The sequence below is a fragment of the Peromyscus eremicus genome, chromosome 8b (assembly GCF_949786415.1).
Source record: "Peromyscus eremicus chromosome 8b, PerEre_H2_v1, whole genome shotgun sequence".
Classification (NCBI taxonomy): Eukaryota; Metazoa; Chordata; class Mammalia; order Rodentia; family Cricetidae; genus Peromyscus; species Peromyscus eremicus.
Genome location: NC_081424.1, coordinates 26,036,336 through 26,044,069, shown reverse-complemented (window position 1 = coordinate 26,044,069; position 7,734 = coordinate 26,036,336).

The following is a 7,734-nucleotide window of genomic DNA, read 5'->3' as shown; positions in this document are numbered from 1 at the left end:
CTCTCTTTTCTTATGAACAGTAAGATGACTAAAGGCAGAGTTCCATAGTTATTCTTTTTCCATGACCCCATCTTGCTTATGGCCTGAGCAGAGTCAGTAAAGGCCAAGAAACACAATGTTTGGACAGGGCTTGATACTTCATTGTTAATTTTCATAAATCCAAAACTGGCAACAAGGTATTTTTTTTATGTTGCTTATCAATTTTTTTTTTTAATCTTCTTGCCTCAAGAGTTCTGGAGTTATAGGCATGGACTACCATACTCACCCTTAGAGTAGCATTTTATCACATTGTTTTAAAGTGACTTTGGCTCTTTAACATTTTGGTGGAACATATGCTCTGGTTTGGGCATAATGTCCCTTACACATCCATGTGTTTGAATATTTTGTCCCTGATGCTGTTGTGAGGGGCTGTGAAACCTTTCAGAAGTTGGGGCCTGCTAGAAGGAGTGAGTCACTGGGGAGCAGGCCTTGAGGATTAGATCCTGCCCTGGATCAGGCCCAAGCTCTCTCTCTCTCTCTCTGTTTTTTTTTTTTTTTTTTCCAAGACAGGGTTTCTCTGTGTAGCTTTTGCGCCTTTCCTGGATCTCGCTCTGTAGACCAGGCTGGCCTCAAAATCACAAAGATCCGCCTGGCTCTGCTTCCCGAGTGCTGGGATTAAAGGCGTGCACTACCACCGCCCGGCGTTTTCTCTCTCTCTCTCTCTCTCTCTCTCTCTCTCTCTCTCTCTCTCTTGATCTACTGATATGTGAACAAACAAAACCTCAAGATCCTGATGTCACAGGCAAAGATCCAGCCACCATGCCTACCACTGCCATTGTGAGCTACATCCCCTGAACCACAAGTCAGAATAAACCCGTACTCCATTAAACAGTCTCCGTGATACTACAGCTACAGATCTCAGATGCACACGGGTGAAGTGGGACAAATCACACTGTAAAGACTTGGAAAACCAAATTGATTTCTACAAAAAGAAAAAAAAAAAAAAAAAAAAAAAAAACAGCCAAAGGCTTAACTAATTGCGAAAAGTTAATATTTAAAAAAACGTTTCTTTTAATGTGGTATTCAAAATAGTTAGGAACCAATTAGAAATGATTCACTATAGCAAGGATCAAAAACAAAACAAAACATTAACCCAAATAAGAAAGAAACATGTATGCCAGTACCAAGGTGGTGAGAGTTAAAGTTGAGTGAAAGAATATCAAGGCAACACCTTAAAAATGCCTCAGCAAATCATTTCAAATTCTGTTAAAATGAAGGGAAATGAATAGAAGGTCTCAGCAAAGAAATGGGAGATACAAAGAATAAAATAAGTATTTCAGAACTGAAAAATACGGTGGCTACAATACAAATCTATAGGGAATATATAAAACAGAGATTTGAGGTGTGTCCACAGAAATTGTCCAATTTGAGCAATGGTGATAAAATGGATTTATAAAGATGAGCGGAACATCAGGGCCATGTAAACAATAACAAAAATGGTCTAATATTTATATCACAGGATATAAACTCCCAGAAAAAGATGAGAAGTAGTGAGGTATAGGTGGGCTGTTCCACAGTGAGCATCTATAAACTTTTTTGAAAAGAGAAATTAGGTGAAATTTAGTGAAAGAAGCAAGCTAGTAGACTCAGTCAATCAACAGACTCCCCTTCTACCCAAAAATAAATCCATGCCTAGACAAGTCATAATCATATTTCTGAAGATTAAAGAAAAAGAAAAGTTTTTAAAGCAACCAGGGGAAAGTAACACTTTAATTATAGAGGATGAATGATTTGAATGATGGCAGATGTCTTTCTAGAAACAAAGGAACTACTTCAAAATGCTTAGTGTATGTGTGTGTATAATGTGTGTATAAAGATTATTTATATGCGCATATATTTTTATATATTTTAATTAAATTAAAAACTAATGTATTACATATACGTATATTTATATGTACATATACAACATACATATATTTATATGTGCATCATATATATAAAATCAACTAAAAAAACCTATATCTAACACAAATATTCCTCAGGAATATGGTTGAAATGTAAATATTCTTAGATGAGAATTTGTTTGTCTGATGTGGTACCAGTGTGTGTGGAGTAACATGTAAGACAAGCATACTAAACAGAGGTGAGTAAAAAGATTTAAACGGTGATGGATTTTCTGCCTTCCACTTGGGATGATCAACTAGAGATGGTAATGGACTGTGAGACGTTAAGCACGCATAGTAGAATCTATATGGAGAGAGAAGTAAAATCACTCTAGGACAATTAAGATGAACTTGAATTAGAAGGCATGAGAAACAGTACAGAGAAATAACAAACATTTAGAGGGAACAAATAAAAAACCCAGCATTCTAACATGTTATTTGTGGCCTTTAAATATTCTAAACACATTAATTAAATTATATGCATAAGCAAAATCCATCTAAAAGTATTATCTAGGTGCCAGTTGTCTACCAGAAGCTCAACTTTAAGTGTGTTGTGGAGAACACAGGCCTGTGATGAGGCTGAGCATCCTGTTGAGGACATGGGATGAAGCCTGGCTCTCCTCTCAAGGTAGGTCGGAAGTCCACAGCCTCCATTCGACAAGGCCCCACCTCCTACAGTTTTCACCATCTCTCAGTAGCTCTATTAGGCTAGTGAAAAAATCCTTGACAGACAGCTTTTCTGGGACATTTTAGATCTAAATTCTAACAATACTCTGCAAATAACTACGTGTTACAACTGGTATAGAAAAATCCCAGGGTTCAGATATTAGCATTACACCAACATCTATTTCCTGGCTTCCCTCATTGGTCTGTGGTTATAAAGAATGTAATTGTCAGGACAGACTAGGCAAATAACACATGAAGACTCTCCATTCTACTTCTGCAGTTTCTACCTGAGTCATGAGTTGTTTTATAATCAAATCAGTTAGCCAGGCATGGTAGTACCCACTTGGCACTTCAGCTCTTGAGAGATAGATGAAGGAAGATCACAGGCTTGAGGTCAAATGGAGCTGCATAGGAAAAAAACAAACAAAACAAAACCCACTGAATGTTTAATTTGACTAAATTTTTATTGATTTAAATATTCACAAGTGGCTCGTGGCTACAGATCAGAAGGTACCAGTGTATGCTGAGTTCTACCAAACAACTTTCCATACCTTTGCTTTTACTCCGAGGTACCTGAAGAAACATTTCATGTGTGGAACTTTTATTCAGCCCGTAGTATGGACTGCATGTTCTTTAAATGTCTCACAGCCAGGTACAGTATTGTATCACATTATGGCCTCAAGAAATCTAAAGTTGGGAAAGTAACATGTTTGGTTACTCTGACTAGTGCTGAGAAATAATGCAGATGCCAGGCTAACTTCTCAGGTTGGTTGTAAAGGTTTAAAAACTCATCGCCTTGTTTCGTAAACTCACTGAGTAGGAAGAAGTCTGTAGTTGCTGAGAACCTTAATTATCTCTTTTTACTGACAAAAATATAAGCAACGTACTACCTCCAAATCCCCAGGAATGAACAGTTGGTCGATGGCTTTAAATCTTTTGCCAGCACAGGTTAAGAGATCAACACAGTTGAGCCCACGCAAGCTCATTTCCAACTTGCAGAAAGGATGGATTTTTACCATCTTTCCGTTCATTCTTTTTCTCTTTTCCCAGAGCACTTTCTCACTACATAAAATGCACATAATTAAAATGATGGAAATTCTTAGTATACTAGTCTGATCCCTGCAACAATACCTCACACAAAACAAACAAACAAAAACACAAAAGTATCAGATCATAAGTAACTTCCTAAACTTTCCTGGGGTCATGAGGGTGGGTAGAGACTTTTCAGGCTATGTTGAACTAAGTTACTCTAATAACCCCACTTCCAGCCACCCCTAAAGTGATAGTGGAAGCTGCTGTGACCTCCAATCTTAAAGAAGAGCTAACCGTGGCTGTCCAAGACACCCTAGCAATAAGATTGAGGTTCCCTTCAGCAGTGTTTTATTGCAGTTTGTCCCCAAGTTTATGGTGCTGTTTTGAGGATCTGGAACCTTTGGGATCTAGTTGGTGGGAGAAAGATTTTAGGGATAAGCCTTTGAAGGTTATACCTGCTCATATTTCTTACCCCCTCTGTTTCCTGGTCCACTGCCAAATGAAAGACCTGGGGCCATAGGCTCCCAGCACTGCCATAGAAGAAGCCACCCTGTCATTCCTTCCCACAAAGATGGACTGAAACCTTTGGAAAAATGGGTAAAATGAGTCCTGTCATCCCTACTTGCTTTTGTGATGTATTTCTTCACAGTGATGAGAAAAGAAAGAGAACATGATCACTGGAATTATCTCCAGTGGGATGATTTTCAGGTTGGTGGCTTATTTACTTATTTAGATCACCCCCATTTTAAATTCTCTATAGACAATACGTTCACTTGCTGCTTTTATTTTGGGAACCACTCAGATCATCTCCCCTCCAAAAGCCACCATTTTTCCCCCCTGTAATCAGCATACCCTACTCTTTCCTTTGCAGGCAAACTGAGGGAGGTTCACGGACAACCTAAGCTCTGAAAAGATAGGGACAGCCCAGTTCGCTCCTGTCCCTGACTGGCGACATGATCGGTGGTTCTAGGCAGTTTCTATACATAATACCTGCCTCCACCTCCAAAGACCCATGTGTCAAAGACATGTACCCAGCTTGGTGCTATTGGTAGTTGGTAAGACAGGAGCATGTAGCTGGAGTTTTCTCCAGTCCTGCCCAGAACCACGGACCCCCACAACCACTTATAAAATAATCACTCAGAAACTTATATTAATTAAACTGCTTGGCCGTTAGCTCAGGCCTACCATTGACTAGCTCTTACACTTAACTCAGCCCATTTCTGTTAATCTATATGTCGCCACGTGTTCCGTGGCTTTACCTGTTGCTTTTACATGTTGCTCCCTGAATGGCAGGCTGGCATCTTTCCCACTCCGCCTTCCTGTTCCCCCAATTCTCCTCTCTGCTAGTCCCGCCTCTACTTCCTGCCTGGCTACTGGCCAATCAGCGTTTATTTATCAATCAATCATAGCAACATATTTTTACAGCAGATAGGACATCCCACAGCAGGAGCCCGTCAGAGGCTGGGTTCCCTAGTAGGAGGGTCATTTTGGGATAGGGTCATGAGCTTGCAGGGGACTGTGGAGATTCAGCCCCTTCCTCTTGCCGCCTTAGGTGGTTTGTTACACTGCATTTCCACCATGATGTATTGCCCCTGCTATGGAGAACTAGAAGGAATGTGTCTTCCCTACCATAAATGAGCCTCCGAGAACATAATCCAAAATGAAATCTTCCCCCTGATAAGTTCCTTGTCTCAAGATGTGTCAGAGTGACCTGGACCTGCAAATCACTAGCTCCGAGAGAATGTCATCAGAGAATGATGTAAGTAAATTATTTATATTTCACACCAAAACCCACCGTTTCACACTAGAAGACAACTCAAAATTTAGATATTACTTCAATGACCTGAAAGGTAAATGCCGGATAACCATGAAGATTGTCCACCGGGACTTTGTCACCTTTGAAAAAACTCTTTCTCAATAAAAAAAAGCCCCAAGTTCAAAGATACTAAAACCAAGACATGAACATATACCTGATATTTCCTTTACTTGTGATAGCCCAAGTCTTCTAAGTACTGTGTACTACACAAAACTCATGGCCATCAGAAGTGGCTAAGTATGTTCTGTCTTGGCTCCCATTCCCTGGAAGCAGAGCCTGAGGCAAGGGTTTGGGTGTGTATGCCTTACTAGCAAGTGCTGCCAGGAGAGAGGAGGGAAGGGGAATAGAGCAGGACAGAGTTGCCTAAGAATCTAGCCTCAGCTGCAGTCCTCTGCAGCTGGGTCCCACCGGTCTCTGAAGCATGAACTGGGTCACAGACAGTGTCTGCTTTTCCTGCCCCATGCCCACGAGTCGCTGACTTCAGACTGCTTCGATTTGTCAGGATGGACAGTCACAGTGTCTCTCAGGAAAGGCAGTCCCTCTTTGGTCCGGGTCAAGTTTGTAGATGAGGGAGCAGTTGTGAGCCATTAGCAGACAAATGCATGGCAGCTGCAGGATGAGGGGGCTGGTCTGAATGGAAAAGGGGGGCTTGGCCAGGCTCCAAGGGAATCTACAGCAGTTTATCCCCGTAATGCTCCCAAATTATCCAGTTGTTTCCAGCTTGAAATTCACTTCTTCTAGAGACAGGATTTCCAGCATCTTGTTAGCCGGAGGATAGAGTTGAGAGGTTGACTGACAGTTGTTGAGTCTGTTGATGGCATTTCATGCCTGACGGATTCAATTAGTGATGGCATCATGACCTGTTCAAACTTGGTGATGGTTATAACAATTGTTATGTTTTTCCCCATATTTAAAAAATATATTATCTTAAAGTTTTAGGAGCTTTCTCTAGGCTTTTCTTACTATAATAGTCCCTTCCTTCCTTCCTTCCTCCCTTCCTTCCCTTCTTTCTTCCTGTTGAGGTTCTGGGGGTTTGAGATGGAGTCTCATGTAACCCAGGCTGACTTCAAGGTAGCCAATGCTTGATCAATGCATTGATCCTCCTGCTTCTGCCTCCCAAACACTGAGGTTAGAGGTATGTGCTGCTGTGCCTGCTCAGCCATTTTTCTACTGATCATGATGAGAGTTCTTTTAAGTGTTAAGCATGTGCATCTGGTCATAAATTCAGTGAACCCAGGAAATCATCAGTAGGGATGCATTGGCTCCACTTAGAGATGTGACAAAGCTGGGACTCCTGACCCACATGTCACCCTATTTTAATCAGAGGATCCCCAACATGCTTTTACCCAAGTAGATGGCTATGTTACTCCATTTTGTTTTCAAAGCTATAACAAAACACACAAGGCAAGAAAAAAAATGATCTAGTTCTGGAGGTTCAAAGGCTCACATCTGGTGATGATTTTTCTATTGACAGACTCAAGACAGTGCCGAGCATCGCATGGCAATAGACAAGCATCATGCAGGTGAGTGTGTCTTCACACCTTCCTATCTCTGTCTTTATGTAAAGCCATTGTTTTTTAATCACTGGGAAGCGATTCCCCTGGATGACTTTATTTAATCCTAACCACCTCTTAAAGATAATTAAAAACATTGCAGAGCAAATTTCTACCTTCTTGATACCTCACGTTGGGATTAAATTTTAGCACATTAAATATCAACCCCTTGGGGAAATGCTCAAACCACATCCAAACCACAGCATACTGCCTGATCCCCAAGTTTGGGATCCTTCACTCAACGGTAAAAATGTTCTTGGGGGACAAACTGTGTCTGAATCATAGCAACAAAAGGATAATGAATTGAGTCACGGCAGGCAACAACAGCACCCACAAGATGGTTCTTCCTTTCTTCTCCAGGGCCCTGCTCTCTCACACAGCGACGTCATCTGTTTGCGAGATGGCTTGCATTCTGCTAGAGAAAAACATTTTTTTTTTTAAAGCAAAAAGGCATTTCAGGTTATCTTTACATCCCCAGAACCTAGGATGAAGGCTTCCAGGTAATGAGTACCTTGGCAGACTTTTGTTAATATTAACTTTCACCGATAGTAATGAGGTAATAATATATGGAAAGTGGGTGATATATGTATCTAGCACTCAGCTCTTTGAAAATGAGGTGATAGAGTGTCTATCATCTTAGATAGAGTATCTAACTCTTTTTTTTTTTTTAAGATTTATTTACTTATTATGTATACAGTGTTCTGTTTGCATGTATCCCTGCAGGCCAGAAGAGGAAGCCAGATCT